General features: G+C 43.3%; 1 protein-coding gene across 2 annotated transcripts in view; it reads right to left on the bottom strand.

The window, feature by feature from the left end:
- The window catches only part of KCNB2 (potassium voltage-gated channel subfamily B member 2), a 378,957-nt gene that overhangs the window by 65,479 nt on the left and 299,317 nt on the right, over positions 1-14,161 (bottom strand). The window lies entirely within an intron of this gene.

The raw sequence follows: 14,161 nt of genomic DNA, 5'->3' as shown, positions 1-14,161 counted from the left end.
GATGAAAGTAGCTGATTATCGGTGGAAATTGCTGCTCCTTTGTTTGCTTGGAAGAGCCTGGGCTACTTGAAACTTTCTGAGGCTGTCTGAACATCTTTGCCAGGGGCAGTGCCAAGGGCAATGGCTCCTCCAGGGTAGTGCCAGCTCTAGGCTTTGTGGGGACATGCCAAAGGAGCTCAGAGCTGCAGGCAGCGCCGTTCCTCTCCTGACAGAACCTGCTTTGGAAAAAATCTCTTTCTGATCAGTGAAAAGTAGGCGGTGGGGGCTTGTGCTCTCCAGTCAGAAAGATGTTTGATGTCTAGCTTCTCGGGGAAGACAGAGTCTAGGAGAGAAAGAGATCTTTGGAAGTAGATCTTCGGGCCAGGAGCCAGAGGACTGTCACAGGAAGGCTGTGTTCCTACCCACCCCTTTTTGTTTGATTTGATCCTTATGATCTGGGAAAGAGAAAGAGAGACTAAAACAGGGCAGGCCTTAGGATACAGGAAAGTGTCAGGGACTTTGAGGGACAATATACCCACAGGTTCTACAAGGTGATAGCACAGCGTGGGGACAGCGGAGAGGGGACTGGGAGGGCGGGTATGAGGATTAGGAGGCCAGTGAAGAAGCTCACAGGTTTTCTCTCGCGTTCAGCACAAGAATATATGAATAAATATCTAAAAAGGAATTTTTGCCCTAGCCGGTTTGGCTCAGTGGCTAGAGCGTAGTCCTGTGGACTGAAGGGTCCCAGTTTTGATTCTGGTCAAGGGCATATGTTTGGGTTGTGGGCTCGGTCCCCAGTGGGGTGTGTGCGGGAGGCAGTCAATCAATGATTCTCTCTCATCATTGATGTTTCTAACTTTCTCTCCCTCCCTTCCTCTCTGAAATCAATAAAAGTATATTAAAAAAAGGATTTTTTTCTTTTAATAAGTTTAATCTAATAATAGACAAAATCTAACAATTAAAATAATTTCTGATATAAGGAAAGATCACTTATGGACACTGAAGGCAGGAAAGGCTAAACAAGTTTTTATTTCTTCCAAAACAGCTGGTGTAGGAGTCAGGGAATTGGTAATTCGCAGTCTCAGAAATCCCCATGGTCCATAAACACGTGGAAAGATGCTAACCTCTCCACTAACGAGAAACAGGAAAATTTAAACAGCGAGAAGATGTCACTTCACTCTCCTATCGGCCTGAGTTCAAAGCCTCGATAATGTCAATAACGAAAAGGCGTGGAGAGAGGAAACTGCTCTACGGCTGCTCAGGGAGCTTAAGCAAAGTGAACGTGTTGGAGAAGGAACTGGCAATCAAATAAAAGTAAAAAAGTGCTACCCTGTGACTCGCAATCCCACTGCTAGGCGCATAAAGAGAGTTGCACACCTGTGTGTAGGGAGACAGAGAGAGGACCACTCATTGCAGCGTTGTTGGTAGTCGTAGAAGGTCGGAAACAATTGATATGTCCATCAAGAAGAGAGAAAAATCAATTGTGATGTATCTTCCAGCGGAACTCTACTTAGCACTTAAAATGAGCCTGTGTCACACGGGGAAGTATAGCACAGCACAGGGAATGTAGTCAATAATATTGTAATACTATGTATGGTGCCAGGTGGGTGCTAGACTACTAGGGTCCAGGCTCACTTCATAAGCTATATAAATGTCTAACCAAATAGGCTGTACACCTGAAACTAATAGACTATTGCATGTCAACTGTAATTAAAAAATAAAAAAATATATAAAAGAAAAAACCCTCTGTTGAATAGTTAAATCTAAAACATCATTTTATATGATGCAAGAGAAAGATAATTTAGGCTGCTGGCTAGCTCTGGGAAGTTGGAGAAGAGTGTGGAATCTGGGAGACACACCTGTACTATTTTATTCCTTAGGAAAAGACAGCCTGGAGCAGAGTGGCAAGGTGTTAGGTTTCAGTAAAGACAGGGGTGCGTGAGTGAGGTTGCCTCAGTTCTTTTCTATAGACCTGAAATACTTGGTAAACAATTTAAACAAAGGAACAGCAACCAACAGAGTGGCGTTTATGCAATTGAAGTGAAATAAATGCAGCAACAAAGGCATCGAGTAACAGACCCAGAAGTCCCTGCAACCAGGCTAGTGAGGGTGAAGAGCATGGACTGTGGGAGGTTCCGAGGAGCAGCCAGAGCCAGTGAGATGCTCCAGGTAGGACTGCCAGCAAGAGGAACTGCTAAACTGCCATCTGATACCTGCTGGGGGGCTGCACCGCGTTAAACAATCGCTATGTAGTGTTACCACACAGTTGTTCGGCTTTCTTCTCAGTGCATTTTTTTCATTTTTGCTAAAAATCAGATATTCTGAGATAAAGAATCATTTTAGTGCTTTATAAACCCAATGAAGTGGACCCTCCCACCAGCCACATTCTCAGCCATCCGGCCGCTGAGACGGGAGGCTGACGGGGAACCCAGCTTCACTTCAGGCTGTCAAAGGGGTTGGGAACAAAAATGCCTTCTGCCACCGAGTGGTGTCAATCAGGAGTGTAGCAAGGGTAGAGGTGAGACCCTGGGAAGTGGAGGGGATGGTGGGGAACAGGAGAAGTGGTCAGTGGCTACAGATTTAGCTGATTGTTGCCACACAGCAACAAGGGTGATTACCCTCAGATTTTCCAATTCAGAGGAAGACAGAAATCTGGGCTTAAAAAAAAATGTTCGTTTTCCAATTATAGTTGACACACAATATTATATTAGTTTCAGGTGTATACCCCAGTAATTAGACATTATATAACTTATTAAGTGATCATCCTGATAAACCTAGTCCCCATCTGACACATTGTTATTGACTATATTCCCTACGTTGTACTTTACATCACTGTGACTATTCTGTAATTACCTATTTGTACTTCTTATTCCCTTCACCTTTTTCACTCTTCCCCCTAACCCCCTCCTATCTGGCAACTGTCAATATGATCTCTGTATTGTAGTTGAGTGTTGATTGCCATTGGTACATCAATGAGAGGGAGTTATCCTCAGGTGAATTGGCTGCACGGACTGCCTGCGACCACCATGGAAGATCAGATGTGCAGGGGCCCACCCCTCGAAGCAGGACTTACTTCAGCGGGGTTCTGGTGCCTGCTGAGTCTGCCCCTTGAATATGGTTGGGTGGTGCTTTGATGTGGTCTGAAGCTGTCCATTGGGTGCACTGGCTCTGGGGCCTCCCAGGAGGTTCAGGCTAAGGTCAGCCATCACCTGTGTTCTGCTGCAGGCTACTTGGCCTGAGCTACAAAGCAATCTGCAGATGGCTGCTTCTTGTGCTGGACTTGGAGGTTCCCAGGAGAGGCCAAGCAGCAAACCAACACTGTCTGCATTAGTACTGGGCCTGGGGTCACTTACTGAGAGGTACAGGGCATGCTGAAACCAGATGCTTGTTTGAGAGATTTTACAAAAGTCTAAAGCATGAGCCAAGGCAGGCCATACACAGGGAACCACAAGGGTAGGCGAACACATTAGCTGGGTTGATGGAGACTCAGATATGGCACTTACCTGCTGGTTCTGTGGGGGCAGGGCTCAGAAAATGAACAATGGCCTCTGTTAGCACTTTTGCCCCCCTCCCTGCCTCCAGCTCTCACCCTCATGCCAGACACTTTAGTTCCTCCCCATATTAACTTCTTTTCCAAAGATGTGAAATTTTCTGATTTTTAAATATTTCAAGTATTTGGAACATTTCTTAAAATACTATGCGAGACAAAACAACATCAACAAAACATAAGCAAGCCAGACCTTGGGGATCTTTGCTAGCAGACCATTTCATCTCATGGCACACATGAACTAATTACTAAAATTCTGCAGCATATAAAATTATCATATTTTTTGATCTGACAAAAATAGGTATAATTTTAAAATAAATTTTTACTGATTTTAAAGAGAGAGGAAGGGAAAGAGAGAAATAGCTATGAGAGAGAAACACCAACATTGATGGGTTGCCTCCTGCATGCCACCTGCCAGGGATTGAGTCTGCAATCCAGGCATGTGCCCTGAGCAGAAATCAAACAGTGACCTTGTGATGCATGGGTCGATGTTCAACTACTGAGCAACACTGGCTGGGCAAAAATATAGGTATACTTTTGATTCATTCATACTGAATGGCTAGCGTTGTATTGGCTGTTGTCTTTTTATTTTATTTTATTTGACAATCTAAGGGAAAAGATGTCAGTGCCCCTGACTAAATAGTCAGGTATTGGTATTGCATATTTAAAAATTTCTTGAGGCACACCAGTTAAAAATCACTGATCTATGGTGTTTGGAATCCACGGAGAAAGCAGGGGTTGCTGGATCCATGACGCGGTCTCACTACTGCCCCCTGTTGCAAAGGAACTGTAAGTGTGGGCGGTAATGAATCAATCTCTCTCTCAAAAGCCAGTACGGTAAAAAATAAAACAAAGATGTGCTATGTCACTTTAATGAAATCCAAACAGGGCCACTGAATGAGCTGGTAGGAGCCGTGATTGTCACCTAGCTATGACTGTGACCTCATTTTATACCTTCCCTCATTTTTCCCCTCCCATCCCCGACACTCACTTTCATTCCATGGGTGGCCCCTGCGGGCACCTGAGTTTTTCTTTTTTTTTTTTTTTTTTTTTTTTTTCAAATTTTTATTAAGGTATTATATGTGTACATATCTTACCATTGCCCCCCACCCCCACCCCACTCCCATATATGCCCTCACCCCCCAATGTTTTGCATCCGTTGGTTACTCTTATATACATGCATATAAGTCCTTCAGTTGATCTCTTATTTCCCCCACCTCTCCCTAACCTTACCACTGTAATTTGACAGTCTGTTTGATGCTTTACTGCCTCTGTAACTATCTTTTTGTTCATCAGTTTATAATGTTTTTCATTATCCCCAAATGAGTGGGATCATGTGGTATTTTTCTTTCATTGACTGGCTTATTTCACTTAGCATAATGTTCTCTAATTCCATCCAAGTGCCTACAAATGGTAGTAATTCCTTCTTTTTTACGGCAGCATAGTATTCCATTGTGTAGATGTACCATAGTTTTCTGATCCAGTCATCTGCTGATGGGCATTTAGGCTGTTTCCAAATCTTAGCTATTGTAAATTGTGCTGCTATGAACATAGGGGTGCATATATCCTTTCTGATTGGTGTTTCTGGTTTCTTAGGATATATTCCTAGGAGTGGGATTACTGGGTCAAATGGGAGTTCCATTTTCAGTTTTTTGAGGAAACTCCATACTGTTCTCCACAGTGGCTGCACCAGTCTGCATTCCCACCAGCAGTGCACGAGGGTTCCTTTTTCTCCGCATCCTCGCCAACACTTATCGTTTGTTGATTTGTTGATGATAGCCATTCTGACAGGTGTGAGATGGTATCGCATTGTTGTTTTGATTTGCATCTCTCGGATAATTAGTGACTTTGAGCATGTTTTCATGTGTCTCTTGGCCTTCCTTCTGTCTTCTTTCGAAAAGCTTCTATTTAGGTCCGTTGCCCATTTTTTTATTGGATCATTTATCTTCCTTTTATTAAGTTGTATAAGCTGCCTGTAGATGTTGGAAATTAAACCTTTATCAGTGATACCATTTGCAAATATGTTCTCCCATACAGTGGGGTTTCTTGTTGTTTTGTTGATGGTTTCTTTTGCTGTGCAAAAGCTTTTTATTTTGATGTAGTCCCATTTGTTTATTTTCTCTTTGGCTTCCATTACCCTAGGGGCAGTATCACTGAAAAAGTTCTTTTGGCATATGTCTGAGATTTTGCTGCCTGTGGATTCCTCTAGTATTTTTATGGTTTCCCGTCTTATATTTAAGTCCTGTACCCATTTTGAGTTTATTTTTGTGTATGGTGTAAGTTGGTGATCTAGTTTCATTTTTTTGCATGTATCTGTCCAATTTTCCCAACACCATTTATTAAAGAGACTGTCTTGACTCCATTGTATGTTCATGCCTCCTTTGTCAAATATTAAATGCGCATATTGGTTTGGGTCGATATCTGGATTCTCTATTCTGTTCCATTGATCTATATGTCTGTTCTTGTGCCAGTACCAGGCTGTTTTGATGACAGTGGCTTTGTAATACAGCTTGAAATCTGGTATTGAGATCCCTCCTACTTTATTCTTCTTTCTCAGGATTGCTGTGGCTATTCGGGGTCTTTTTTTATTCCAGATGAATTTTTGGAGAGTTCTTTCTAGGTCTGTGAAATACGCCGTTGGTATTTTAATGGGGAGTGCATTGAATCTATAGATTGCTTTGGGTAGTATGGACATTTTAATGATGTTGATTCTACCAATCCATGAACATGGTATGTTCTTCCATCTGTTTACATCTTCCTCTATCTCTTTTTTCAGTGTCCTATAGTTTTCCGCATATAGGTCTTTTACCTCCTTGGTTAGGTTTATTCCTAAGTATCTTAATTTTTTTGGTGCGATGGAAAATGGGATTGCTTTTTTAGTCTCTCTTTCTGTAAGTTCATTGTTGGTGTATAGAAATGCCATAGATTTCTTGGTGTTAATTTTGTATCCTGCTACATTGCCGAATTCATTTATTAAGTCTGTTAGTTTTTTGATGGAGTCTTTCGGGTTTTTTATGTACAATATCATGTCATCTGCAAATAAGGACAGCTTTACTTCTTCTTTTCCAATTTGGATGCCTTTTATTTCTTCTTCTTGTCTAATTGCAGTGGCTAATACTTCCAGTACTATGTCAAACAGGAGTGGTGAGAGTGGGCATCCCTGTCTTGTTCCTGTTCTTAGGGGGAATGGTTTTAGTTTTTGCCCATTGAGTATGATGTTAGCTGTGGGTTTATCATATATAGCTTTTATGATGTTGAGGTATGATCCTTCTATTCCCACCTTGTTGAGAGTTTTTATCAAGAAAGGGTGTTGGATTTTGTCAAATGCTTTTTCTGCATCAATTGATATGACTATGTGATTTTTATCTCTCAATTTGTTTATGTGATGTATCACATTTATTGATTTGCGGATATTGAACCATCCTTGCATTCCTGGGATAAATCCTACTTGGTCATGGTGTATGATCTTTCTGATGTACTGCTGGATCCTATTTGCTAGAATTTTATTGAGGATTTTGGCATCTACATTCATGAGGGATATTGGCCTGTAATTCTCCTTCATTGTGTTGTCTTTATCTGGTTTTTGTATTAGGGTGATGCTGGCTTCATAGAAGGAGCTGGGAAGTGTTCCTTCCTCTTGAATTTTTTGGAATAGTCTGAGGAGGATAGGTTTTAGTTCTTCCTTGAATGTTTGGTAGAACTCTCCTGTGAAGCCGTCTGGCCCCGGGCTTTTGTTTGCCGGAAGCTCTTTGATGACTGCTTCAATTTCTTCCATAGTTACTGGCATGTTGAGCTGTTTAGATTCTTCCTGATTGAGTTTTGGAAGGTTATATTTTTCTAGGAATATGTCCATTTCCTCCAGGTTGTCCAGTTTGTTGGAATAGAGTTGTTCATAGTATTTTTTAACAATCCTTTGTATTTCGGCGGGATCTGTTGTTATTTCACCTCTTTCATTTCTGATCTTGTTTATTTGGGTCCTCTCCCTTTGCTTCCTGGTGAGCCTGGCTAGAGGTTCATCAATCTTGTTTATCCTTTCAAAGAACCAGCTCTTGGTTTTGTTGATCTTTTGTATTGTTTCTTTGGTCTCTATGTCGTTTATCTGTGCTCTGATCTTTATTATTTCCTTCCTTCTGCTTACACTGGGCTTTTCTTGTTGCTCTTTTTCTAACTCTTTGAGTTGTTGGGTTAGGTAATTTATTAACCCTGTTTCTTGTTTTTTGCAGTTGGCTTGTAGAGCTATGAACTTCCCTCTCAAGACTGCTTTCGCTGTGTCCCATAGATTTTGGATTGTAGTGTTTTCATTGTCATTTGTTGTCATGATGTTTTTTATTTCTTCTTTGATCTCTCTGGTAACCCAGTCATGGTTTAATAGCATGCTGTTTAGTCTCCATGTGTTTGATTTCTTTGGGTTGTTTTTATTGTAGTTGATTTCCAGTTTTATGCCACTGTGGTCTGAGAAGATGCTTGATATGATTTCTATCTTCTTGAATTTGAAGAGACTTTGCCTATGTCCCAACATATGGTCTATCTTTGAAAATGACCCATGTGCGCTTGAGAAGAATGTATATTCTGTGGCTTTGGGGTGAAATGTTCTGAAGATGTCAATTAATTCCATCTGGTCTAGTGAGTCATTTAGGATTGATGTTTCTTTGCTGATGTTTTGTTTAGAGGATTTGTCCAATGGTGATAGTGGGGTATTAAAGTCTCCTACTATGATTGTATTGCTGTCAATGTCTCCCTTAATATCCTCCAGGAGTTTTTTTATGTATTTGGGTGCTCCTGTATTGGGTGCATATATGTTTACCAGAGTTATTTCTTCTTGTTGGATTGCTCCCTTTAGTATTATGAAATGGCCTTCCTTATCTCTTGTTATGTCCTTCAGTTTGAGATCTAATTTGTCAGAAATAAGTATTGCTACCCCAGCTTTTTTTTCAGTTCCATTTGCCTGGAAAACCTTTTTCCATCCCTTCACCCTCAGTCTGTGTGCGTCTTTTTTTCTGAGGTGGGTTTCTTGTAGACAGCAGATATATGGGTCGTGTTTTCTTATCCAATCTGTTACCCTATGTCTTTTGATTGGGGCATTTAATCCATTTACATTTAAAGTTATTATTGATAGGTACTTATTTGTCACCATTCCTATTCTTTACCCCTGTGTTACTTCTTCGCTTCCTGTTTCTTTCTTTCTTTCTTTTTTTTTTTTTACAGTAGACCCTTTAGCATTTCTTGCATTGCTGGTTTGGTGGTAATAAATTCCCTTAGTCCTTTTTTGTCTGTGAAGCTCCTGATTTCACCTTCAATTTTGATTGACAGCCTTGCTGGGTACAGTATTCTTGGATTCAGCCCCTTCCTTTGCATGACTTTGTATATTTCATTCCATTCCCTTCTGGCCTGATGAGTTTCTGTTGAGAAATCAGTTGCTAGTCTGATGGGGGTTCCTTTGTATGTAACTTTCTGTCTCTCTCTTGCTGCTTTTAAGATTCTTACTTTGTCGTTGGTGTTTGCCAATTTAATTATAATGTGCCTTGGCGTCGGTCTTTTGGGGTTCATTTTGCTTGGGACTCTGTGAGCTTCTTGGATTTGTGTGGGTTTTTTCTTCCCTATATCTGGGAAATTTTCTGTCATTATTTCTTCAAAGAGGTTTTCTATTCCTTGCTCAGCTTCCTTTCCTTCTGGAACCCCTATTATGCGGATGTTGTTTTGTTTCGTGTTGTCCCAAAGTTCCCTTAGACTCTCCTCCTGCCTTTTAATTTTTTTTTCTAGAAGTTGCTTTTCTTGGGTATTTTTTTCCATCTTGTCTTCTAGCTCACTGATGCGGTCCTCTGCTTCTTCTAGTCTACTCTTGATGCTTTCTATTGAGTTCTTTACAGCAGCGATGTCATTTTTCATTTCTTCTTGGTTCTTCTTCATTTCCTCTTGGTTCTTGCTCATATTGTCGAATTTGTCTTCCATTCTTTTCAGCCACCTTATGACCATTTCTCTGAATTCTTTTTCTGGAAGGTTGCTTGCCTCCATTTCGTTTACTTCCTTTTCTGGTGATGCCTGCTTTTCTTTCATATGCGGGCTGCTTCTTTGTCTCCCCATGGTCTCTCTTCTCTGGGTGTCTGGTTATGTAGTTCTCTCTCTCCTGGGTTGATTTAAAGGCACAAAATACAGCACTACCAGGTACAACTCACAAGGCACTGAACAGGAATGTATTCACGATATTAATAACCTCCAATAAAGGTGACCACCAGAGAAAGGCAAATTAGGTGATAGGAGAGAAAGAAGAAGAGGAAAAAAGAAAGAAAGAAAGAAAAAAAGAAAAAAGGAGTGTGAAAATGAAATTGGGAAAAGGGAAAGTAAAGAGAAAAAAAAAGTAAGAGAGACAAGAAAGTGACTAAGAGAGAAAGGGGAACAGACTATATATATTGGGGATAAAACTCCAATAGAACAATCACTATTCCCAGCAAATGCCAGCAACAAGTGCCTGGGGATTAATACAAACTACAACACCAACTAATATGGATTGAGGCAAGGGAAAGCTGAAGCACAAAACAAACAAAAAAATAAACAAAAGAAGAATAAGCAAAACAATCTCACAAAAACAGCATAAAAATTGGATATAATCTACATTCAAGCAAACAACAACAAAAGGACAGAGAGAAGGACAAGTTTATGGATAGCTCAGACAGCGAAGGGAGAGGTGTATGTGGACTTGGAGCAGGGGATTAGAGATTAGATATGTAAGTAGGGTGAAATTTTAACAAGGGGTAAACAGAAAGAATAGGGAAAATCTAAAGCAGTAAAAGGGTAAGACAAACAGGACACTGAAAAGGGGGAGGTTGGGAAGAGAGTGATGGCCTAAAGGTAGAGTTGAGATAGAGTAAAACGATGCTAAAGGAAAGATAAAAAATAGAATGTAGAACCCTAATCCCAAAATAAAATGAAGAGAAAATAAAATGACACTTTAAAAAAAAAAAGATAAAATAGCAGTAGTAATAATACGGATTGAAAATAAAAATGTAATCATTAAAAAGGTAAAATCAAGTGATGAAAAAAGAAAAAAAAGTTTCTTGATTAAAAGATGCAAAAAATGAAAATAAAAAAAAATAAAAAAATAAAAAAATAAAAGGTAAAAATAAAATGTGAAGTAGTGAAGGTCATTCACTTCCTCTGTTTTTCTGTTTGGCACGCCTGTTTCTCAGTCCAGACAGTATTGCAGTTCCCTGCGATCCACTGCTCTTCGGTGTTGTAAGCCAGTCCTGATTTTAAGCAGGCGGTGTGTCTTAATTTCTCGTATTCCTTTATTTTTGATTACGCAAGAGTCAATTTGTGATTCAGCCCCTGGGTGGCAGTGTTTCTGGATTGACTTCCGGGTCTATCTATGGCCTCTCTAGGCAGTGTTAGAGCCTTCTTTCCCTGTGGCACTGCCACCGGCCTGTGGGCGTGGTCTGCCTCAGAGCTGACTCTCTGATGGTCACTCCCCGCTCCGATCCCCAGGTTCCAGAAAAACAACTTTCCCCTGCAGTCTCCCAGGGTGTCCCCAACTGGGTGATCCTATGTATTGGGCTTAGTAATCAGAAGCAAGGATTTGAAGAGGAAAAAGCCCAAGTGTGCGAACTCCAGGACTGCGAGTAAACCCAGGCACAAAGGGAGCGCACGGGCTGCGCGTAAGTCTGGACAGCCTGAAATTCTTAGGGTGTCCCTGCACTTCAGATCAAAATGGGTTGCTTTTTAGAGTGCCCTTCTCTTAGCAGCTCTGAGGACCCCTTTCCACAATCACAGATCACGCCAGCCCCTACAGCCACGGACTTTTCTAGGCACAGACTTCCCTGGTCCTCCAGCTCCCGCAAAACGCGCGTTCCTCTCTCCCGCCGGGACCAGAGACCTCACCTTATCCCAGGCGAAATCTGACCTTTCCGTGGTGGAGTGTAGAGCTCCTCTGAACCCGTGTGCTTGCGCCAGTTGGGGAGCGTTGTTCTGGGGCTCGCAGCTGTTCCTGGGGTGCCGCAGTTGTGGATTCTCAGGCTTCAGATAAGCTCCACTTTCCGGATCAAGATGGCGCAGACTCCGCGTCCAAGCCCGCAGCTCCGGGAGGGGACCCAGCCGCAGTTGGTGCTGCCAGGTCAGGGGAACCCCGTTCAGCAGTCCCCCACCTCCTTCTGGAATTCAGCTGTCTCCCAACCAGCCAACAAACACTCCTTGTGCGTCCCTCAGCTGTTCTTTCTTTCTGCTCCGGGACAAGGCTCGGAACACGTCTGTCTATTCCGCCGCCATTATTCCCTCTCCACCTGAGTTTTTCAATTCCTTCATAACAGCTCACTGCAGACGGGGAAACTGAGGACCACAGAGGTAAAGGCGACACTACACTGTGATATCTGAGAAATCATCCCCTCTGTCGAGGGTGGCGGAGCCTCAGAAATTTGATGAGCATGCACTGAGGGTCTCAATGGCTCCCGAACGCTTTACTATGGCTTTTTTTTTTTTTTATGCTAAGGAGAGAAGGTTGCAGAATCAGGAGAAGAAATTTGGGTTGTTATAGAGCTGCTCTTATTCGAAGCTATAAAAGGAATGGTACATTTCCCCAGCCTACTGAAGTGATAACTCTGGGTTTTATTTCTGGAAAAAGTACTTTTAATCTCGTAAAAATTTAATGGCCTCTGAGTGACAGGGAAGTTCCAAGTGGTTGTGTCTGGCTCTTCTCCGGCCGCAGCAGAAGAAGGAAGTGAGGGCTAGGGCCTCCCCTGCTCCCAGGAGGACAGGCCGGAGGAGGAAGCATCCCCACCCACTGTCTGGGTGCTGCCACTTCACAGCCAGAGCTTCTCTGAGCTCGGGGCAGGCAAAGGTAGCCAGACCTGTAGGAATTATTGCTAATATTAACCATGAACTTCTGCAGAGTTGTGCTTTCGGTCTACCGAAGTTTGAGTGTCTCCATTACGTCTTCCACTGAGATTTGGGATGAGCAGAGATTTCCTTCCACTTGGTGTTAATATAAAATGATCGTGTTGCAGATCATTAACCTAAGCCTCAGAGCAGGGCTTCTGGACCTTGACCATGTATAGGAGTCATCTGGGGGGGGGGGGGTCTTGTCAAAATGCAGATTCTGATCTTGTGGGTGTGGGTGGGCCTGAGTTGCTGTCAGGCTCCCAGGTGATGCTGATGTTGCTGATCCATGGACCACACCTTGAGGAGCAAGGGTGGGTCAAGGCCAGGAAGAGGAGGGGACTGGGGGAGGGAGAAGACGTGACTTCCCTATCTTCCTTGTGAGGATGCGCCTGTCCTCTCCTTGCCCAGGATGATAATCTGTCAACTGAGCCTTGCTGGGGGGTGCGGGGGGTGGGGGTGGGGGGGGGGCGGGGACAGTCCCGGCTGTGGAGGTTAGGATGTGACAGAGAGGATGCAAATGCTGTTAGTCTGTTCCAAGAGCTTTCCTCATTGCAGACTGGGTGGGGTGCAAGTAAGCCCTGGAAGGCCAGGCACACAGATGGTGTCACAGTAGGGCTGCCCCCTCCAGTTTGGACTGGGAGGTGAAAAGGGCCTCCAGCCAAGGGACTGTGACAGATGCTGCTTGTTCCCAGCAGCTGCGAGAGCCTGGTCACAATGTAAACAGCTGGTCCTGCCCTGCTCCACCTGGGAACACCGGCTCCCTGGGGCGGGGTGGGGGGTGGGGCGCTCTGCAGATGATAAGCTTGGGTGGGCAGGGCTGTGCTGGCTCCCAGGCTGCCCTGCCTGCTTCTGTGCACAGTTGGAGAAGCCCTAGATGCGGACCCGGGTGACACTGGACTGGCCGACAGACAGGACACCCCAGTGGGTGACTTCCACTCAGTAGCACCCCAGACACGCCACGAGGGGCTTTTGGCCCATGCTCATCAGTGGCCTTGTTTTAACTCACCCTCAATGACTGTGGAATGTCTCCAATCACTAATTCCAATCACTCCCGAGGGCGAACACTTTGCCTAATATGCTTCTTAATTTTGGGCAGTGGCAAAAATTTTTTATTAAAAAATGAGAATTGCATCCTACACAAACTCAGGAAGAAAAAGTTAAATGAAAAGAAGGTCTCCAATTGACAAGCAAATATCCTTAATTCATTTTAAATTGAAGATATGAAAGAGCATGAGTAGGCAAGTCTACACTTGCTGTCGCTGCTGCCTTTTTTAAGTGAGAGTGGAAGGGAGGGGGAAAGACAGAGAGAGAGAAACATTGATGTAAGAGAAACATATCACGTGCCCTGACCAGGGCCAGGGATCAGGCCTGCAACCGAGGTCCATGCCCTTGACCAGAATTGAACCTGGGACCCTTCAGTGGGCTGATGCTTTCTATCCACTGACCAAACCGGGCAGGGCCACACTTGCTTCTTGATGCTGCTCGTGGGAATGAGGACAAACAACATCACACACACTGTAGATTTCATGGAATACCTAAGTTGCCCAAACTATAAGCAACACTTGATCTGCTATCAGAAAACAGGAGTTTCAAGAAATGCTATTCTAGGGGAGAAGTTTAAATCTGTAGAAGGAAAGACTCCGGCTCACCTGAAGGGCTAACAGTGTCACCTGGGCAGGTACTGGGGACTGCAGCCATCCTCCACACCCCCAGCTGCACGTACCATCGCCATGTGACTTACAGAGGAAGATCTGAGTTGGCCTTTGTTCT

Source organism: Plecotus auritus (assembly GCF_963455305.1).
Source record: "Plecotus auritus genome assembly, chromosome: 11".
In the NCBI taxonomy this organism is placed as follows: domain Eukaryota; kingdom Metazoa; phylum Chordata; class Mammalia; order Chiroptera; family Vespertilionidae; genus Plecotus; species Plecotus auritus.
This window is presented reverse-complemented; position numbering and strand designations above follow the sequence as displayed.